Source organism: Maniola jurtina, chromosome 3 (genome assembly GCF_905333055.1).
Source record: "Maniola jurtina chromosome 3, ilManJurt1.1, whole genome shotgun sequence".
Taxonomy (NCBI): Eukaryota; Metazoa; Arthropoda; class Insecta; order Lepidoptera; family Nymphalidae; genus Maniola; species Maniola jurtina.
Window position 1 is genome coordinate 6122143 of NC_060031.1, and position 22718 is coordinate 6144860.

A 22718-nucleotide genomic window follows, 5' to 3' on the forward strand; every position below is an offset into this window, starting at 1 on the left:
ACCCGTGTCTTTTTTCCCGATAGCAATCCTAGAAACAAATCAACCCTAAATACAAAGATTGACCTTTGGACTTCGTCTGTGTTGGTGTTAGCTGGCGGTCGTGCTCTGCCTTTTTGGAGTGTTTTTTTTTTGTTAAAACTGACTGGAAAGCGCTCTAAGGGGATGCCGTGCGTATGTCGGCGAGCGCCGGCACAGACGGGGTCCATACTTGTATGCTACTTGTATTCCATACTAACTTGTTGCAAATAACTAAAAACTTGACATTGGCTAATCTTTGTAAAGCCAGACGAGAGAAAAAAAAAAAAAGATTGACCTTCTGCCAAATCGGTTGGATAAAAGGAATTTATTTAAACTCTACCTTCCTAACTACTTAACATTTAGATATTTTGTAAGCTTTTTAGGTATAGCTCCTTTCAATTGTGGGTGTTTCAAAACTAATTAGGAATGGTTGAAATACTCACAGTGATCATCTAAAAGCTTAAGTATTATAACAGTTATAATCACGAGCTATTCGTAGTGTCGGCAATTTCTGTTCAGATGTCATTCTATCACATCACTGCAATATTCAGCTAGCTAAAATCAAATTGCGGTGTGAACTGATAGGTAGGTATATAGTCATATTATTGCTAATAGACTATGCCAAACGCGCTAAAGCTTTAAGTATTATTATAGTAGTCCTCACGCTAAAGATACACCTAATCCTTGCTAGCTGGTCTGATTACAGCCAAGCGCTATTCAAAAAAAAAATACCTCAAAATACCTTCCTTTTGTGTGCTAATACGTAGAGCTAGATAAAACTTGTCTATTATATTATATTAGACTCGACAATTTCACTCATGATGGTGACATGAATCACTCGTGAAAGAATGCAGCCTATTTTAAAGAATTTGCCTATTGCCTAGAAAAATGGTCTTCCTAGGCAATAAACTTTCTGGTGCAAGATTGCCTTTCCAGCACCTTGGTACCTCAACGTCTATCGGTCTATCGACGACCTCGGATTGGACATCACAGAGTTGTAAGGCAAAAAGAGGTCGTCTGCGTTAAGATGCAATCTTCCATAATATCACAAGTGTAAATTAAAAATTTATAACACCCCCGACAAGTGAAGGTTACAGTAACTAGAAAAAAGCTGATAACTTTCAAACGGCTGAACCGATTTTCTTGGGTTATAGCTAAAAACACTCTCGATCAAGCCACCTTTCAAACATAAAAACTTAATTAAAATCGGTTCATTAGTTTAGGAGCTACGATGCCACAGACAGGCACACAGATACATAGATACACACGTCAAACTTATAACATCCCCCTTTTTGGGTCGGGGGTTCATAAATCATTAGTTAAGATGACGGTCAATAACTATGTTCATTTAAATGTTGATATTTAAGTAACAGCGGATAACAAAACTTGCTTTCTCGTTCTGTCTCCAAGTAAATATGTGTTTAAATAGATTGCTTTATTTAGTTCCAGATTAGACTCGACGTGACACGTAAGCACAGGAGCCTGAGATCTTACAGCACAGTGGCTGCCTGTTTACTGTCTATATCTCATTATCGTATTCTCGTCTATAAATAAGAGTATTGTGAACTGTGAATTAACGTAACGTTGCTTTTTTGATTTGACAATTTTTTAATGCCATGCCTACGTGATGTTAAGTGATAACCTAGTTAGTAAGCTATCACTAATATATACCTATAGGCTATAAAATGAAATTACAGTAATTTCTGCGGGAAAATATTTTTATATTAAAAAATTGAAAAATATTTTTGTCGTTTCTCGCATTGTTACGAATTTTTATTGCCTTCCGCTACAGCGTGACGTTAATAACTAATTATATTAAAAATATTTAAAAATTTCAATTAAATTATTCTCTTCAATAATGAATTCTAGCCCCATAAACTACCTCTATACAAAACATCACATCATTTTATTACTACAGTCCAAGACGCTATTATTATTGCCGTCTATGAAAACCTACAGCACCAAAGACCTTCAAAATAAACAGCTGGAAACTCCAAAGTTTATTTTTTCGTCCAACTATTAAACTTAGATCAACTTATTTAAATTAGATCAAAATCGATCTTCAAGAACGCAAATTGCAGATACGAGTGGACCCAAACTGAATATGGGTGAAACTGCGACCAATGACTGTTTCATTTAAAAGATAATGCACTTACCTATTTTAATCTCATCAGGATTATTTATATAGCTTGTTCCTGATGAGTATTGAATATTTTCATGCTCTGTAGTAGAATATGAAGGTCGCTTATAAGTTATAATATTAATTTGGGCATCCCATGTACTCAATTTATATTCAGCAAATAAATAAATTTCATTTCATTTCTACTTATTATTACATTTCATTTTTACTTAATCTTAACTTATTTTAACTTAAATAAGAGCAAATGTATAACGGAAGTCACTAACTCCCATGACACATTTTTTACTTTTTTGGGAGTTAGGAGTCCAAAGTATACCTATGTCAATAAGTATGCAAATGAACATCAATATCATTATCATTTATCATCATTTATTTCATTTCAATGCCATTTTAATGAACTCTGTGTATTATGTAGATACAGATCTCTACAGTAGCATAACGCAAAGTGCAACTTTTGAAATCGAAAGCTTTTAAGGCCGATAACATAAAGTTACCTGCAGAAAGCGTTTCCTATTTTAAATAAATTTCTAGTCGTTATTTTCTCATAAGTTTAATTTTATATCTGCACCGTCATAAATTATATACCCGTATTGTTAAAATCACTGTCGTCCATATTTTATAAACTACTTCGTCACAATATGTTAAATCCGTTCGCGATCCGACGGTTAAATCTGTACTCAAATTGAAATTTCAATCTCAAGCTTCCGTCCGTTTATCGATAATAATATGTAATAAATAATTTTTCATTGATGACAACTTTTTCATCGGTAACTTATTGATGGACTACTTGATGCCCGCGACTTTGTCCGCGTGGATTTAGGTTTTAAAAATCTGTTCAAGTTTCCGGGATAAAAAGTAGCCTATGTCACTCTCCGGGTCCTTAACTATATGAAACAAGTGCAAATTAAAAATTTATAACACCCCCGACAAGTGAAGGTTACGGTAACTAGAAAAGACCTGATAACTTTCAAACGGCTGAACCGATTTTCATGGATTATAGCTATGAACACTCTCGATCAAGCCACCTTTCAAACAAAAAAAAGACATTTTTTTAAGTTATTTGTTTAAGCTTTATCTTAAGTAAAATAATAACAGATAAAACGGATCATACAAATTACGGTCATATTATATAATATAACACATACAACACAGTAAAACAACAAATAATAAAAATGACGGGTTCCGTACTATGAAGGTGCTTTACTGATCTCAAAAGCATTTAATTTATAAAAAGACGTAAAAGAATGTGTTGCCGTAAAGGATTACTTTATCGCATCAACCACAAAACGAATAAGATAAAGAGCTTCCACGTATTACGCATGTGTGACGTTATCATTAAGCTTAAAAACGTTTTTGTGTGCGTGCGTTACGAGGTACCTACTAATTTCAAAGAGGTCAACGGTCCCGATGATAATACGGGTGGGTACATTCCTAGACGGTGATCGATCGGTCAGAACACCTCAGCTTATGCAAACATCTTCAGCAAAGCCGGAGTCAGTAAATCTGCGGAAAAGCGAATTACTCGTGTGTCACGGAAAGACGGATTGGAGGATAGACTGACTTTGTTCGGATCACCTGAAACGTAACAGGTAGGCAAGGCTCTAGCGCAACGGGTCAAAGAAAAGGATACGACATTTTAGGGACATATTTGAATATTTGCACGATTGGCCAATAGGAGGAGGACATTATAGTATTACGCACCTATTAATTTTAAATAAGAATTACTTTCATAGCACTATCTGATTATTCACTTTGTATCTACACCCGATATAACATGTTTTACTTACTCAGCTAAAAGTATAATATAAGTGAGTTAATGTTATAAAGTAGTAAAACCTATAGGATACACTTAGGATTAGGTTTCAAAGTTACGCGGTCTTAAAAATTTTCACACAAATCTTTGAGCCCCTGTAATTTTAAAACTACATATTTTTAGAAAAATCTGGAAAACCACAGACATAGATTAGTTTCTAGAATATGTCTGCAAAATTTCATGGACTTTGGTTGCTTAATATTCAAATGAAATTGGAACTACGATTGTATGAAACGAGTGACGGAGAGAGCCCTGTTAAGTAAGATCTCCCAGTTGACATGAAAATAAATTGCGTGTACTGATTTTAGTAATATAAAAAGGGATAAGTGGACAAGAGCCGGGCGAGTGAACGAAATTGCTCTGCTCATTGTTGTCTTGGAGAGAGTTTGTCCTTTGAATTAATCTTACACTATATAAATTGTCATTTATAAATCTAATATGTATATACCTATCTACAATCTGCAATGTGGCACATTGCAGATAGAGCAAGGGTCCTTAATATTGTTCTGAAAGGTATGTAAAGTCTGGCGAAAAGGATTTGACCAGCGCGGCGAACTATGGTCTTGACCCTTCTTGATCTAAGAGGAGACCCGTACTCAGTAGTGGGTCGGCGATGGATTGAGTGTGGTGATGATAAATCTACTTTCAATCAGCTACAGTTAGGTACTAAGGATATTAATAAATAGTACTTATTGTAGCCTCTTCTAGTGAGAGAAGGCTGTCTCATTTTTGCACAAAGAATCAGCCTGACTGTTCATTGTGGAAATGCAACTGGTACCTATTCGTGGTGCCATTCTATGCGAGCATGACTTGGACGACAATTCAGTCTAGTTAACTAGCTATTAATTTTATACTTAATATTTTAGACCAAATACATAGAGAACTAAGTAATGATATAAAAAAAAATGTATAATTTTTTGGAAGTTTAGATAAATAAAAGATTATCTTTCACTCCACACTAAAGACTACAACATTAAAGAGTTACTTTGATATTACTAAAAGAAATAACGCGTATTAGTAATGTAAGAGGGGATGAGTGGTTAACATCCCGAGGGAATAACGTAGATATCATGCTATTACTTAGCCAGTTACTTAAGTATATGATTTTTATTGACTTCAATATAAAGATACATTATTTAGACAACGATAATTTGTATAACTGACTGTGATTCTCAGCGTAAATTAAATTAAGCAATTTGATTTAGAGGATAATTTTGCTGATTTTAGAAATGAGAGAAGATTAATTTTCATTAAAAAATAGCTTATTTTTTTCGTTGGCTGTCTGTCCGAATAGCTAAGTTAGCGGTCAACTTTCCATACCTACTTTCTCGCGAAGAACATCCAGGAAAATTCGCGAGGCGAACCATATCATCGGCACTTGCAATTCCCGATTACATCATTACATTCAGTCCTTGGGTCCTTGAGTCCTTATAACTTTGAAACTATACATTTTCACAAAAATCTGATAAACCGAAGACAAAGAACGTGTCTACAAAATTACATTGAGTTTGATTTGATCAAACTTATACGTTTGCATGGAAGAGCATTGGGGAGCGTGCTAGGGGTACTTTTTTTAACCCCCTGTTATGCAACTGGACCTTAGTAAAATTTTTATTTTAGTAAAAAATACCTACTCGACCCTTATTTTTGTCCTTCCTATTATTTCTATAGCAGTGTTTAATTACCATGAATTTTATATAGCGAAGTGAAATAAAGAAGTGGTTAACCATTTTGTATGAGCAAAGTAAATATTAAACACACCTAGTATTTTGTACAAACACGCAGTCCTGTTACCAGGTAATTGTCTATTTGAAACCGAAATAACGAGGACAATCCTGAACAAACACTCCAAAATACTTGGGTGTTACAGTTATCATCCCTCTGGATATAACATTTAATCTTTGGTTAAGTCTGAATTCGGTATTGAGTTGAGGTGTAATGAAGCAACGCACAAATAAGTAGACTTCGAACTTAAAGTATTACCTAATATCACATGGCATATTAAAACTATGGATTGTATGAATCTGCTGAGGTGTTACTGGAATTTAAATTGAAACGAAAATAGCTAATTGCGCGACTCTATGTTTTGTCTAATGATAGAGTTCTAAATATTCATTGAATTAAAAAACAAAGAATGGACCTCGGATCAAATATAAATTCAAAATATTTAAATTACAAATTATTTATTATTCAAAATTTTTAAAGGTTATACTTTATCATCCGGCCTATTAATATGCGCGATGTCTTAGCTACAGCTGGGCACGGCTTTTTTACTAAACGTTTATTTGAATAGAAATCTTTTTATTTCTCTACTTCGCAGATAGTTTCTTTACTTCGCTGATGGATAAAGATACTTTTACTTATTCAACTTTATTCGAAATTTTAGCGCGAAATTCTAAATTGAACTTTTACTTAAACAGTTAAAAACGTGACTACGCGTTTAGCACTAACCAAGTCTACCACGTCGAATAATATTTGTAAAAAAGATAACGAGGGTTCTGTAATGTTTATTTTAGTTGGTAGACGATGTTTGTTCTGTCGGCCACAGCTCCGGACGGTTATCACTGTAGTCGTGCGTCTCAAATCACCGAGAATCCAACATCTGATACGTTGGAGAGCTTGTGAAGCAAAAGCGAAATGCTAACGGAAATAAATGAACTGTTGCTCACTGAACGATAGCTAGCGCTGTCGATTTCAAGCGATTGCCACCCTTTAGCGGCGATATTACAGTTTGCTTTGGCATAAAAAGTCGCTAAAAAGGTCATAGCACGCATATCAACTCTTAAAGGGATCGTCACCGTAACGCCTTTCGCTTCGCCGTCAACCAGGCATCAACCTAATGTAAAAGCGGATCAGCAGCTCCGGTATGTCGACTCGGCTATGGTGGCTATGGCTAGGTGACGCCGCGCTTACAGCAGGCAGGCCGTGGGAGGGGTGAAAGCGGCAAGCATGGACGAAGAGACGTGCTCACGGGCATATGGAGAGACATAAGGGCGACGACGACGAGTCGCAGACGCGGGAACTGCAAGTTGACGACGCACCTCACCGCGGTTCGTGAGCTTGTCCCAAATCTCGAGGTGAGGCGATTACGATAAGATTCCGATTACTGTGCGTTGCAGTAATGAGTTTCATAATCTATTATGAAACTCAGTAATGAGATTCACTAATCTATTTGCACACCAAAACCTGGTAGAATGTGTAAGGCAACTCAATTAATGTAAGATAACGTGGGTAACATTCCAGCGAATAAACCATTATGTATACAAAGAATACTGGATGGCTTGAGTTGATGCAGTGACGATCCCTATCCGAGTTGATATGTGTGCTATGACCTTATAACAACAGGTCCGGTCGATTTCAACGCACTACATCGCATTCTATTGCGGCCGCAGCGCAGACGGTCGGGGACATTTGACACGTCCTCGGTGACAGTAATATGTGTGTAAACCGGAGCGAATAATGCGATAAACAAATAATGTACCTGCATACTTCGATATTATTTTCAAAGGGGATATTTTCTTGGCTGCGCTCGTCAATTTGTCCAGGTAACACGAAGTAAACCTTGAAAGATGTACGTACCTATTTCTAGATCTCATTTTTAGGGTTCCGTACCTCAAAAGGAAAAACGGAACCCTTACTGGATCACTTTGTTGTCTGTCTGTCTGTCTGTGTGTCTGTCAAGAAACCTATAGGGTACTTCCCGTTGTCCTAGAATCATGAAATTTTGCAGGTCTTATAGCACAAGTAAAGGCAAAAATCTGAAAACCGTGAATTTGTGGTTACATCACAAAAAAAAAATTAAACTTTGATATAGGTACCTAGTTTTATATTTTCCCATCTAAGCAGCCTAATTGAAATTATTGCAGTAAACTTTTCCAGAGAGTTGGCTTTCGCTTTCCTCTGACTGACAACTGCGCAATCTCCAGACGGCAGTAACTTGATTTTACAATCACAGAAAAATCATTTTCCGCTCAGCTGCACTTTATTTAAAATGGCAAGTCGATAATAATTTTCGACCTTCAGACATACAACATCCAACTGACCTCTACTAATGCAACGCTGCGATTGCCGACCCTGTTCCTGAAGCAACTTGCAAGTTTTGGCGACGCTGAGCGTCATGCAGCGTACTCGGAACTATATTGTAGTGATGGTGATTATATGGCACAGCGTAGGTAGGTACTTGTATAATATTATGTCCATTTCAGTGCAACATTTGAATTCTAAACTAAGGGTTGCTGTCACTTTTTTGCTTCTCTCCAGAAATCATCACATCGCTTATTACTTCTACATCACATCGCTTAGTAAATACATACGAAGGATTTTTTACGAAGTTAGTTGGCACTATGCTTTGTAGGAAATATATGAAAATATCAATTGATTGTTAGATAGCGTAGGATCGGAGTCGAGCAGGGTTGACTGTATATTGCATTGCAAAGGCCGGAGGGTGTCTGGTCTGGGGAGATTCCCTGCCACCGGAGATTGCGCCGCAGCCTCCTGCGCAAGCTGTCTAACTAAATAATCGACGTAAAAATATTATGGATATGAAACACTCAAGATACCCAGTGAATGTCAAATTTTTTTACAATAATATCAGAATAATCGAAATTATATCCTTCCTTTTTGTAAAGAATATTAGCCATGCTAATCATGACTGATACTCCCCTTTCCCCTCAAATTAAGCGTAAAAGCTTGTGCCAGGAGTGGGTACGACAATAGTGCAACGGGCAACCTTTCGGAATTCAGTCCGCTCCTCAACCGTTGAGCTATCGATGCTACAAATGTATCCTTAGGCATTCGTTAAATCAAATGTTAATTTATTAATAGCTAAAAATTCTTACAGCACAATAAACGAACAAATAAGGGAATATTTTTTCAGTAAATTATCGGAGCACAGTCGAACTTTTTGATATTGTAGGAATACAAAGGAAGAAATTGGACACTGTCAGGGGCTACACACTTTCTAAAGAACTGTGCATTTTTGATTTACTATATCATTGGAAAATATCGAAACTTTTCTACTTGTGGCGACACTTTTACCAACTTACCTAGAGACAGAGAGCACGGTCTCGAGAATTTAATCTCACGAAATAAAATCCGTCACAACGCATTTAGCTCAACTGAAAGTTTAGTTTGATGTCAGTTCTTTTTATTTTTATAACACTAGAACTACCAATATAACGGTAATTAAATATCGTAGCGGTATGAGTTAGCAGGTTAGAAGTTAGAACTCGTAACTCTCTAATGTATGACGTCGGTGATTGGGAAAAACTGAATGGTGCTTTTAAAGGTGCAGTTTTTGCACCTTTAAAAGCACCTTTTGGTGAGAATATCATACTAGTCCACCAGGAACGTGGTGGAACGCATGCAAGTTTTATCACAAAATAAGAAGGGTTTTACCTTGGTTTTACTAAGTATAAAACTTCTCAAAACTCTCTTCACTAAATTCACTCAAGAAAGCGTGGGAATGAGTTGCTTTAACAGCTCTGATAGTTTGTTCAGTAAGTTTAGATTAGTTTCAAGTGTTACTATGAGATAGTGATAGTAAAAAAATATCCGCCTGACTTTATTGTGAGCTTCTCAGACCGGGGCGCGTTTGGAACCCTCCGTTATTAATAATTATTATTTATTATCACCCAAATAAGACTTAAGTATGTTTAAAAGAAATTAAATTTCTTGCCAGTTTGCTCCGCTTAGTGAAAATGGAGCGCCAATTTTTTTTATTTTTTATTACAAGTTAGCCCTTGACTGCATTCTCACCTGGTGGTAAGTGATGATGCTATCTAGGAAAGACACGGGTTAACCTGGAAGGGGTATGACAGTTTTTAATAAACCCATACCCCTTTGGCTTAAACACGGCATCATCCGGGACGCTAAATCGCTTGGCGGCAAGGCTTTGCAGGTAGGTACCTACAGTGGTAACTAGCCACAGCTGAAGCCTCCCACCATACCTATAAGATATGTTCTGATATATTACTTACTAGCTGACGCCCGCGACTTCGTCCGCTTGGATTTAGGTTTTCCGAAATCCCGTGGGAACTCTTTGGTTTTCCGGGATAAAAAGTAGCCTATATGTTAACCCAGGATATTATCTATCTTCTTTCCGAATTTCAGCCATATCCGTCCAGTGGTTTTTGCGTGAAGGAGTAACAAACACACACACACACACACATACAAACTTTCGCCTTTATAATATTAGAGTGATCAAAAGATCCACTGTAGTCAAGATACATTAATTCATCATCATCATTGTAAACCGATAGACGTCCACTGCAGGCTCTTGTAGGGGCACTCACACGCCACGGTCTTGCACCGCCTAATCTGGCGTTCCTTTCTTCCTTTTGAGGTACAGAACCCTAAAAATATGTATGTAGAGTTCATTAGTTTGTTTGACCGAGCCTCTCCTAGTGTAGGGTTCCAAAGAGTAAAAAAAAACTGTGAGCATGTCGCTTCGCACTCCTTGTTCTTAGCGGCGGGATGTCAAAAATAAGCACGCATGAAGCTAGACATCAATCAATGTGTTTTGTTCTTATTTTGGGACGGTCGACGGCAATGATTGCCGCGTTTTGTACTTCGCACTGGTGCTGCAGTACGAACTGAATGACTGTTACAGCGGTTTGCCAGCTGTTGTTTTTAGTTAATATTCCGTTATAAATAACCACGACGACATAACGTTGGAAACAACAATAAAATAAATAAACTATATTGACACGCCTAGTACCGTATCTTATTGCAGATAAATCTCTGGACAGTTTGATTTTTAGAATCTGGAAAAGGCGATTGACTGACTGCCTGATCTATCAACGCACAGCTCAAACTACTGGACGGATCGGGCTGAGGCGTGCAATTAGCTATTATGACTCGAGCTATTATGACAAAGCTCGAGCGTCTTTTGAGTTTTTTTGTGTAACAAGTGTAAATTAAAAATTTATAACACCCCCGACAAGTAAAGGTTACAGTAACTAGAAAACAGCTGATAACTATCAAACGGCTGAACCGATTTTCTTGGATTATAGCTAAGAACACTCTCGATCAAGCCACCTTTCAAACAAAAAAAACTAAATTAAAATCGGTTCATTAGTTTAGGAGCTACGATGCCACAGACAGATACACAGATACACACGTCAAACTTATAACACCCCTCTTTTTGGGTCGGGGGTTAAAAAAACGAATTTTCTCTGTTCGCGATAGGTCGGACATCCAAATTTTTAAAACAGATTCTGAGAAACAACTACATTATCATATTTTATTGTACTACGAACATACATTATGTAGTATGTATAGTAGTTTACAAATAAACTCACAGTTTCGCATACTTTTAATATTTTTAGAGAAATCTTTTTTTGCAGCAATGTACGAGTACCTACTTGCGACGACTGACGACTTACGAGCATACATTATCCGCGTATTTTTAAAAGCAACATTTGCGTGGGGTAAACGACAGATATTACCTAGTGACCTTGTGCCTAAAACATTTTTTTCAGCAGCTAAAGGCGTAGGTACTTCGGTCATACCGTATAGCCGGGATGCGAACAAAATGAATGTCATGCTTATAAACTTTTACACTATTTTTGGGGATGTATGATTTTCTTTCAGCGCTTCTTTTTTAGGCTCTGGGTAGAGCAAATATCCTTGGATATTTAATTTTTATATCCAGGCTTTCAACTAGCCCTTACAAAAATTTAGGACCACATACCTAAATGAATGTCCCGTACGTAACGATATATATCTAATATGCAATTAGTACTTGCTGATTCTATAGGTACCTACTACTCTACTACTGCTTTATAATAATAAATATCACGTGTACCTAACAACCTAATTTATGTCAGGTGCATTTAAAGAACCTCATCACCAGTGTGAAACTGTCCATTAAACTATTACTGGACAGTTGAAAATTGCAGACGTGTGGACAGCAAAGAGCCGATTACCGTTTTTTTAGTCATGAAGCAATTTCCGAGCATAAGGGACAAAGTGATTATTACTAATCAAAACTCTTTCACATACCTCTCATATTATTATATTACATACTCCTTTTAGGTAGATAGGTACTATATATTATGATATCTTAGTCTAATTTACAACATTAACCTCGAGTTCGATGAAATCAAATTAACTAAATCATAAATATTTTACTACTTAAGTGCTAGATAATGCCCGCGACTTCGCCTGCGTGAATTCAGGTTTTTTATAAAAATACCGTGGGAACTCTTTACTTTTCCGGGATAAAAAGTTGCTTATGTCAATTTCCGGGACGCAACCTACCTCTGTACCAAATTTCATATACTTAAATCAATTAAACTGATTTACCTTTAAGAACCCCGTGGAAACTGTTTGATTTTCCGGGATAAAAAGTAGCCTATGTCCGTCCCCGGTATGTAAGCTAGCTCTGTACTAAATTTCATCAAAATCGGTTAAACTGTTGGGCCGGGAGAAGCTAGCAGATAGACAGATAGACAGACTCACTTTCGCATTTATAATATTAGTATGGATGGAAGACGTATTAGATTTATATCTTGTTCAAGCTGTTCTAAATGTCGAGCTACGAAACAAGTGTGGCATAACCGTTTAATCACGCCAGCGATAAAATATGCTATGAAAATCGGTAAATTACAACGTGTTTTTTTATCACTTGCTATAGATACCAATGCATTAAAAAATAATTTTATTTTGCCCGAATATCCGCTATAGTGTCAATGATAGCCTAGTGATCAAGCCGTCGCCTCGGCTTCCCATTCGAAGGGGCGTGGGTTCAATTCCGAGCAGACACCTCAAAGTTTTCGTAGTTATTTTAAGCAATCAAATCCACTTGTTATCATTAATCATCACTTGCTTTAACGGTGAAGGAAACTTGTACGCCTGAGAATTCTCAAAGGTGTGAAGTCTGTCAATCCATACTTGGCCAGCGTGGTGAAATAACCCTGTTCTTTCTGAGAGTAGATTCGTGCTCAATAGTGAGCCGGTAATGGCTTAGTTATGATAACGTCCCGGCATAGTTTTAGCGCCCCTTGAACCAGCTCATCTCTTCCATGAACTGCTTACATGCAATTTGTGAAACCAACTAAGTATACTTTAGTTTCCCTTAGCGGACTTAATGCAGTTTTCCAGGCTAATACAGACCTAGACGCTACTTTGAGAAAAATAAATGACATTTTTGCTAATGCACCCACTTGAATGAGAGGCAGATAAACAAATTTCTAAAAAGTCGGCAACGCTTAGGCGCGAGCAGTTTCACAGATTGAAGTAGGTACCTACTTAAATCTCCCAAAGTTTTGTGATAAAGCCATTGATCGTTGTGGATTTCTCTCACTGAGAGACGAACCCAACAGCATCACCTGTTCTGGGAGGCATGAATCACTTACCTGCTGACTATACTGCTAATCATTCAAAAATTACTCAGAGAAGAACTTTCTGAAACAAGTTTAAATTGATCCAACGGGATGTCGAAATTGTCTTCTTTAAAAAAAAAGAGATTACTGATTATGCTTTACTGCAAAACACATTAGGTAAGATATTTGTACCATATATTATTGTTTATTTATTAACGTTAGATTTGACAACATTTGATTTTGGTTTTAATCTTATTCCTGTGTCAACTAACTTAGTAAAGCTGAGATGTAGAGTGGATTTATGACTGCTTTAGCGGCACTTTCCCTCCCTCTCTTAGAATATTTATATGATATACCCGGCAATCTATGCGCTCTGTCTGACAATAAAGTTCATTATTATTATCCTTTCTACAAAGATGGCAAACAATATCTTCTAAGGCCTGGAACTGCGCCAAAATTTGATTTTAATGACGACTTATAGTCGCGTATGTCAGCTTATCCAGTATCTTCTTTTTGCATTATTTCTACTGAATAGCTCTCATAATATGTGTCGTGTTCTACAAAAATACACACAATTAGCATTCTCTGTGTAGGTAAGTAGTCCTTTTTTCCAAAAGCTGTTTTTGGTCGATTAAATCGTGATGAAAATAAACGTGCTAAACTTAGACGAGGACCGCATTTATCGACCACCGCAGTATATCATTTGTTTTGGAACTAATGGTTATTGGTTATATTGAAAGTGTAATGAAGAAAGTTCAGGTCGTAATTTTAGATGATTGGTTTTCCGCATGACTGTGATTTCACCTGATGGCAAGTAGCAGTCTGAGACCGATTCTTAAAAGTGCGTCAGTTAACCAACAGCCTTAGTTAGCCTTGAATATCGATATCCGATTGAAATACTCGGAGATGAGGCTCAAGACTTAATAAAAAAGTAATTTGTCTGTATATTTGAATAAGCCGTAAATATCCTGACCTATAACTCAACGAGCAGCTCAAATCGCCGGCGGAATATTTATAAATACGGTAGCGAACTCCGTAATGCGGCTCGACAGACAGTTGCTAAATTTCAATGTGTTCTAGTTCGGATTCCCTGCTTGTTTCTAGCGTGACTGAGAAACTTGACGGTTCCTCTTTGAGACAAGTCACTTTTGCGAGATTAAAGCGCGCTGTTCACGAACTAGCTAAATCAACGGTTTGACAACTAACAAATGAAGTACTATTTATATTAGTACTTGAAAATAGTGGCAGCTCTATATCATTAGTCTTTGCGAGTAAGTAGACATTCTTAGTCCACCGTACCACCTGCAAATTATTAGGATTTGAACCTTTTTAAGCTTAGTTTAATTCTGTATTAAAATTAATACAATTATAACAAAAATATTTTTTGCAACATTGTTTATTATTTCAATAAGTACCTATCTTGTTACTTTATATACTACTACTACTACTACTACTATTATATACTAGATATAACTTTTACTGGACCATCGCTTACTTTACTCATAATTTTTTGTAAAATTTCTAATAGTTGTAGTTAATTAGACCTACCTTAGAATAATACAAAAATACATATATTTTACAAATATTACAAAAGTGTTAAAAGCTAGTTTTCTATAACACTGCGTATTAAAATACGTTATTATAAAATTCGAACTTACGAAAGCATTTTAAAGCAAGGAGAGCGTGAACTCACGTCGTATTTATTCCTAGAGCTTCGGAAATACCCTAAATCCGACGTACATTGTAGACCATATTACTTTGAGCACTTCCATTTGTACCCGATATGGACTCTTCAGCCAAATTTTTAACGTATGCCCATATGAAGTGAAGACAGTTTATGATCGCGTATCCCATTTTCTGAAAACGCCTTTCCGAATCCATATTGCCTTCCATTTGGCTGCAGGAGTTGCTTCCGGATTATTCGATTCGTGATGACTCACGAGGAACTACTACGGAATTCGTAGCACCGTGTTTAACACTAATTTAGGACTTTGATTCATTTTTAGGATTTTCTGTACGGTTGTGTTTTTATTATTTATACTCTAATACTATCCGTTCAAAATATTTCGTCACTTTACAATCTCAGTAGGTACATATACAGGGTGTAACAGGGTGTATTGATGATTACTGATAAGATACTACAAAAAAAAACGCGGAAAAAAATAACCCTGTATTTTTAATTTAAGGGTAAACCATAATTTTGACATAACAGTTGACACATACAGCAAATAAATGGCGAGTCCTTTCTCAAAATGTATGCATTATACGAGTATCTATTTTAAGTCTTATAGGCACCCTAAAATTTCTAGGTATGGCAATAAAGGCAGAAAAAAATATTTATAGCTAGTAATATAATGCTCGTGAGGACATGCTCGCGAGAGTAATTGCGTTTCTAAGCGTTGTGACATCGTTCCTCGTCTTTATAGGGCAATTACAGCCGTTATCTGGCATTGATATTGCATCTAATTTATTCTTGCCTCCCATCCACATTCAAATAACTAGAGAATAGAGATGGACCATTTCACAGCATAGCATGACATGAAAAATCACGTGAAACACCTTTTCATATAATATGTAACACTTGCTGTCTTATTTAAGTAACCAGTGAAAAAACACAGCAAAATCTCACGATTTAATCCCGCTTTATAATTATCGACCCAAGCTAAAAAGTGCGCGAGCGAGAACACTCGCATCGCTGTGTAACGCGCAGAAAAAAAAACATCTAGTCATATGTAGCATACAATCATTTACCATGTTTCATAAAAGGCGAATTTTTGCACTTACTTACCTACTTTATGAGTGCGAAAATTCACTTTCCGTGAAAAACAACCTGCATGATATTAGTACTACGATCTTGATAATAATAATTATTCCTTGTTAAATGAGTGTAGCAAACGATTTTAAGTGAAAAAATTGAAAAACCATGTTCCTTGAAAAATCTCATATGAAATCACCATGAATAAAAATAGTCATTTCATTTAATGAAAATGGTTTAAAATTAGCAATAATGCCCATCGCTATTTAAATAACACACACCAGCAGCTGCATTGACCCCCGAATCCTTTCCTTACTTCGATTTTTCCCTTGTTGTGTGCTGTATTAACATAAGACAGCTATTATATAGTCTTGGCAAAGCCAAAAGATTTTTAAAGGACGCAAGCTAAGCACATTCGACTCGATTCAATAGTTTTACTTATTTCAATTGGATTGGACTTTCGATTGTTTTCGTTGAATCTTTATTACTTAACAGGATGGGATATGCTGCTTTAGTAAATAACGTTTTAAATAGGAATAAGTGAACAATCATTTCTTCCCACAAAGCGTAGTATATTTGTTACTAAGACATGTGCTTGACAGATGCTTTATGATCTAGCTGTTGATCAGGATGTAAGTATGCGAATAAATTGTAATTTATTTATTCAAAGAGTAATGCACACGATGCTTAGACAAAATGTCGTCATCGTCATTCATCAATGTATACAATATACATACAACAAGATTTGTCTAGACTGACTGACTGTCTGACTGATTTATCAATCCACAGCCTGAACCACTGGCTGAGGGTAAATTTTTTTTGAAAATATATTAAAAAATCAGCAATTTCATACCTATGTTTATACCTATGTTAGTTTGTATGCAATTTTCAAGTTATATCCATAAAAATTAGTATTTAGGACTAAGGCTGTCGATTAAAAATGAACAAGTACTTGTTCCACTTTGTTCCGAAATCTCATTCCTTATTGAACACCAAGCTACATAGAGATGAGGTTTGTTTTTTCATTTTATCATCAGACCACATGGTGCTTTGAACACGTTTTCCCCTAGATGACTTAATCAATACTCATGAAACGTTTCATTTCCTCATCACTAATGAGTAGGAACATTTAAGATGTAGAGTGTCGAATCACCTTCCGGCGTCTTGTGTTTCCTGTCACTTATATTAGAATTCCGAAGTATATTCTGATAAAGTTTAGCTTTTTCTGAGGCAAAGTGCTGTCTTATTAGGATGAATAGAATAGAATAGATTTTTATTCAAATAGACTTTTGCAAGTGCTTTTGAATCGTCAAATAATTTACCACTGGTTCGGAATGCCGTTCCTACCGAGAAGAACCAGCAAGAAACCGATGCCGTACTAAAATGGTAAAAGACGAATTCTTATTGGTGGATATTTTTAACTAACTTATGCGTGCAATATAGATAGTAACTAGATGACGCCCGCGATTTAGGTTAGGTTTTCAAAAATTCTGTGGGAGTTCTTTGCATTTACAAAATATTATAGGTACCTATCTATCTACTTTTTTTGCGAAATCCAATTCGTTGGCCATCTTCTGTTGAAAGCCTTAAGTTTTGCTGTCCCAACTCTCCCACCAAAAACTAAACTATTACAGTATCTATCACAAAAAAAAAAATTGTTCACTGATAAGGCCTACCTTATCGCAAGCACATCCTGATTTTTTACCCACAGATTTTTCGACTCGAGTCAACAGCTTGTTATCTTAAACACTCAATCACATTATCACTATGACGACGAACTGCGTCGTCGTGTTGACGCCAGGTATTTCGAGGCTTATACTATCCTAAGTGTTGCAATTGTTGTGAAATACAAATAATGATATAGGATTTTCGCACTTCGCGTCACTTGGCGAGCTCATTCGTAGCTCACACAAACAAGATATTGAATAAGGTAACGTAATAATATGACTTCCTTGACCGTTCGTAATGCAAAACTAATTGATAGGATAGGACAGTAAGGTGTAGAATGCCATTCCGGCGTCCGTGTTTCCTGCCGCTTTCGATTTGAGACACTTCAAAGTCTTTTAAACAAATAGACTGTATCGTCGCTTCATACCAAGCGTGATACTACGCGCAATTCTTATATGAATTAAACGTAATGAGCTAATTTAACAGTCAGCCAATGCTATTATTGTTAGGCTGTTACACGATGCAACAAAGTAATGGACTATTAAATTGACAGCACTGTTTATTCTCAACACTACTCGAACTCGTATGTAAACAAAGAGTTCAATAAACCGTTGTAAATACATCTCGTGCCTACTTTGTTTTCGTACTCTTAAAATTTGTGGTTGTTTGTATCTACCTAGGTAAATCCCTATTATTTCTTAAATTAACTTTTAAATTGTTTCGATTATTCTGAATCACCTAACCTAGATTGGTTTGGGCTACCACTTTCGAGTAGTTGGATGAAACAAAATAAGGATTGAATAATAACTAACTCATTTTGCAATTTCAATCACATTATCTAAATTAGTTCAGTTTTGATATAGTAGCTTCTGGCAAAGCTATAGAAACCTCGATAGCTTGTTTTAATAGGTACGAGATTAGACCAAAAAAAAAAACATTTGATGTGACGGCAACGGTTATTCTGGACAATAAACAAACAGTTCAATAGACTGTTGCAAATATATCGCGTTTGTTCTATTCTCAACCTGATAGATGGTTCAGCTTACGCTGATTATTCACGATCACGGATGCACTCGAAATCGTTTTTAGCCTAAGAGCAGCCAGCGATCCGATGTCTGACACTCGTAAAATGTATTAAATTTTTACCTATCCGATATTTTGTAAAATAGACTTTTTTAACCGACTTAAAAACAGGAAGAGGTTCTCAATTCGTCGGAATCTTTTTTTTGTTTATTTTTTATTTTTATTTTTAGGATTCCGTACCTCTAAAAAGGAAAAACGGAACCCTTATAGGATCACTTTGTTGCCTGTCTGTCTGTCTCTCTGTCTGTCCGTCCGTCGTGTCTGTCAAGAAACCTATAGGGCACTTCCCGTTGACCTAGAATCATGATATTTGGTAGATAGGTAGGTCTTATAGCACAAGTAAAGGAATAAATCTGAAAACCGCGAATTTGTGGTTACATCATTAAAAAAAATTAAAATATGTTTCAATTTTCAAAATAAGATAACTATACCAAGTGGGGTATCATATGAAAGGGCTTTACCTGTACATCCTAAAACAAATTTTTATTTATTTTTATACATAATAGTTTTTGAATTATCGTGCAAAATGTTGGAAAAAATACCCGAGTACGGAACCCTCAGTGCGCGAGTCTGACTCGCACTTGGCCGGTTTTTTAATACCAGCTTGGACTGATCAGCTAGTTAAATAATACATAATACATAATATCATTTGATCTGAACTAGGCCTCATCTAAGGAATATCTAGGTCTGACTTAATGAGTTGTTACATTTAAATAGCTATTGTAACATGTTGCCGTTTGTAAAGCCTATAAGTCTAGGTATGTAACTGCTAATTTGTGCCTAAGAAGCCAACAAGCAATTTGACCTAACAGCAAGTGTACAAATTTTAAACTCTATCAGATACAGAAGGCAGGAATGGATAGGTAACAAACAGACAGACTGACAGGCAAACATTAATTTTTTATACCTTTAAGATATTGGGTATTAAAATTGTATATTTCCTAATAATCTGGTAGCTTGGTAAATTATTTGCTTTTTTTAATAGATAGTTCTGTCCTGTTACAATATTTGATACCTTTTTACGTTACTCGAGCTTTTAATAAATTTCAAGTTCATCACTATCACACACACTACCATCTAGACGCAAGTCTGCGCTGTCCACTAAAGCATGTCCACAGTATGCAAGTTAAGTGCTGCTTTCCTGTTGCGGAAGTGAGTGTTGACATTTTATTGTTATTTCAATTTTTGTGAGTCATGATTAGCGCGTACTAGTTACGGTAATTTATACGAATAACTACTAGTCAAGTGCCTGTTAGAACGCACATAAGGTCGGGTTCCGTAGCCAAGCTTATAAAAACTGTCTCAAAAAAACCGGTCAAGTGCAAGTTGGACTAGCACACGAAGGGTTCACAAGGTATCGTCATCATCATCATGAAAGAAAGAGGTCAGCCGAACCCAACACAGCTGTGCAGCGATCGGGAAGCTTCTAAATAAATGTCTTCCCGTCCGAAATTCCTCAGTGCTTGAAGACCAAAGTCTTCGAACAGTGCGTGTTGTCAGTGATGACATATGGATCCGAGACATGGTCGCTAGCTATGGGCCTCATAAGAAAGGTCAGAGTCACTCAGCGAGCGATGCAGAGAGGTATGGCTGGAGTTACTCTACGTGATCCAATCAGAAATGAGGAGATCCGTAGGAGAACCGGAGTAACCGACGTAGCTGAGTGGGTGGCCAAATGAAGTGGCAATGGGCATGTTCGAAAAACCGATAGACGTTGGGGTCCCAAGGTGCTACAATGGCGACCTTACACTGAAAAGCGCAGCGTTGGAAGACCCCCCACTAGGTGGATGGACGACATTAGACGAGTCGCAGGGAGCCGCTGGATTCAGGCGGTGCAAGACCATGGCGTGTGGAGTCCCTACGTGAGACCTATGTCCAGCTGTGGACGTCTATCGGTTGTCGATGATGATGATGATGATAAACAAAATAAAGTCATGGCATAGGTACTTTATCTAAGGAAATTGTAATTAATTTTGAATTTTGTAAAAACTTGCTCACAATTTGTCGTAAGTCTACTATCGGCATACAATGTCAGAGCTGATTTCCCACTGAGGAAGTCATGGTAAGTAATTTCATAGTTCAGTGTTTACTGGCTCTTACAAGATCTAACAAACGTTGGCTGGTTTAATTTTCATTAATTAACATCCATATCCATACTAATCCATACTTTCTGCTAATGTTTACACAAAAATATGAGATCCCTTCGCAAATTCTAATAAACTACCCGTGCGAAGCCGGGGCGGGTCGCTAGTATATAACATTTTTCTTCTTACCTAATGTACACCACTTAACATTTCTAAACAAAAAGCCAAGAAATTAGCTTCCCCTATCTCTTATTATTTTATGTTTTTCATTCGCAAGCTATTAATCAATTGCAAAACGGATTAGGATAAAATAAAACGCAAGTCATTTTTCAGCTCCGCCGCGTAAATTAAAAAAAAAAAAGGATAAGCTTTGATTATTCATAGGTATTATTTTTCATGCCGTTCGTAGGTACCTAATATTAAGGTTTCTAGAAAATCTTGTCAAATCTTTTAGCACAGAATTCTTCATATTTTATTCGGTGTTTACACTTTTATTTAGTTCAAGAAGGCTTTAACGAGACACGTTACAAGAGATGGAACCCTCGAAAATTGTTCTATTTCGTAATTCAATATTAATATTAATCAATCTTAATGAAATTTTGAAGACACGCTCTATTGTCCAAGATCTTTGTTTTAATCAGAAAAGAAGTAAGGTCTGGCGGTATACCTACTGGGATCCAATGCAACCATCAACCCATTTCCGCCCCACTACTGAGTACGGGTCTCCTCTCAGAATGAGAAGGAGGCCATAGTCTGCTACGCTGGCCCAATGCGGATTGGCAGACTTCACACACCTTTGAGAACATGGAGAACTCTCAGGCATGCAGGTTTCCTCACGATGTTTTCCTTCACCGCTAAAGCAAGTGATATTAAATTGCTTAAAACGCACATAACTGAAAAGTTAGTGGTGCGTGCCCGGGATCGAACCCCCGACCTCCGATTAGGAGGCGGACGTTCTAACCACTAGACTATCACAGCTTATACCTACCTACCTTATACCTACTGGGATGCTCTACTAGAAACTTAATAATAATTTAATGTGTCTTTGATTAGGTGATTTGTCAGATTTCCATAAAAACATTATGTAATTTCAAAGTAACACGGGTTTATCAATCTTTGAGCCCATGTAACTTTGAAACTAGACACTTTCTTAACTACACTAGTTCAAACTTCAAACGCTTATTTTTTAACGGAACTAAATAATTATGATATGCATATTTGATTTGAGCATAATTTTGATGACCACTATCTTAAAAATTAAATACCTACTTTTAACTAAAGCCTGATGACAAACTGGAAAGGCTTAATCAATCTAAATATTATTATATACCTCCATTTTTTAATGCCTATACAGGTTTTATTCAAGTTGTGTTTAATACTTTAGAATAGAATTATTATACTCATAACTAATAATAATTTACTCAGTAACGGCATTACGGCAGGTACTTATGAAACTCTTCATTTTATATTAACTATTGTAATATTCAACGTCTAACTGTATCTAATTAATCTCATACTTAATATAATCGGCTTATAACTAAAAAAAAAAATAGTTAATTGCAGAGTGCAATAAAAACTTTCGAAAAAATAATAACCAGATTTAAATATCCGGTGTTTTGAGAACTTTAAAACTTAATATTTTAACGAAAATCTGGAAAACCACAGACATGAGTGTTCCTAGAACATAGCTACATTTCATTGAGTTTAATTGGTTGGTTTTCAGAGACGCAAAGTACGTTTGTATGGAGCGCACTACGGATAAACCCCTCTAACTGCCGTAATTTTGACGTAAGTTCACTACGTCGTCATAAGATACAGCTCTAGAGTCAAA

General features: G+C 36.4%; 2 protein-coding genes and 1 long non-coding RNA gene across 8 annotated transcripts in view; 1 reads left to right on the forward strand and 2 right to left on the reverse strand.

Annotated features, from left to right (window-relative positions):
• LOC123880918 overlaps nt 1-7175 on the forward strand; it is a 210254-nt gene extending 203079 nt beyond the window's left edge. The window contains exon 3 of the long non-coding RNA XR_006799370.1: nt 7130-7175. This is a non-coding gene — a long non-coding RNA (uncharacterized LOC123880918). The remainder of the gene's footprint in view (nt 1-7129) is intronic.
• LOC123880913 (RNA-binding protein Musashi homolog Rbp6) overlaps nt 1-22718 on the reverse strand; it is a 656888-nt gene that overhangs the window by 601410 nt on the left and 32760 nt on the right. The gene's annotated exons all lie outside the window — the stretch shown is intronic.
• Nucleotides 1-22718, reverse strand: part of LOC123880912 — a 124561-nt gene that overhangs the window by 51040 nt on the left and 50803 nt on the right. The gene's annotated exons all lie outside the window — the stretch shown is intronic.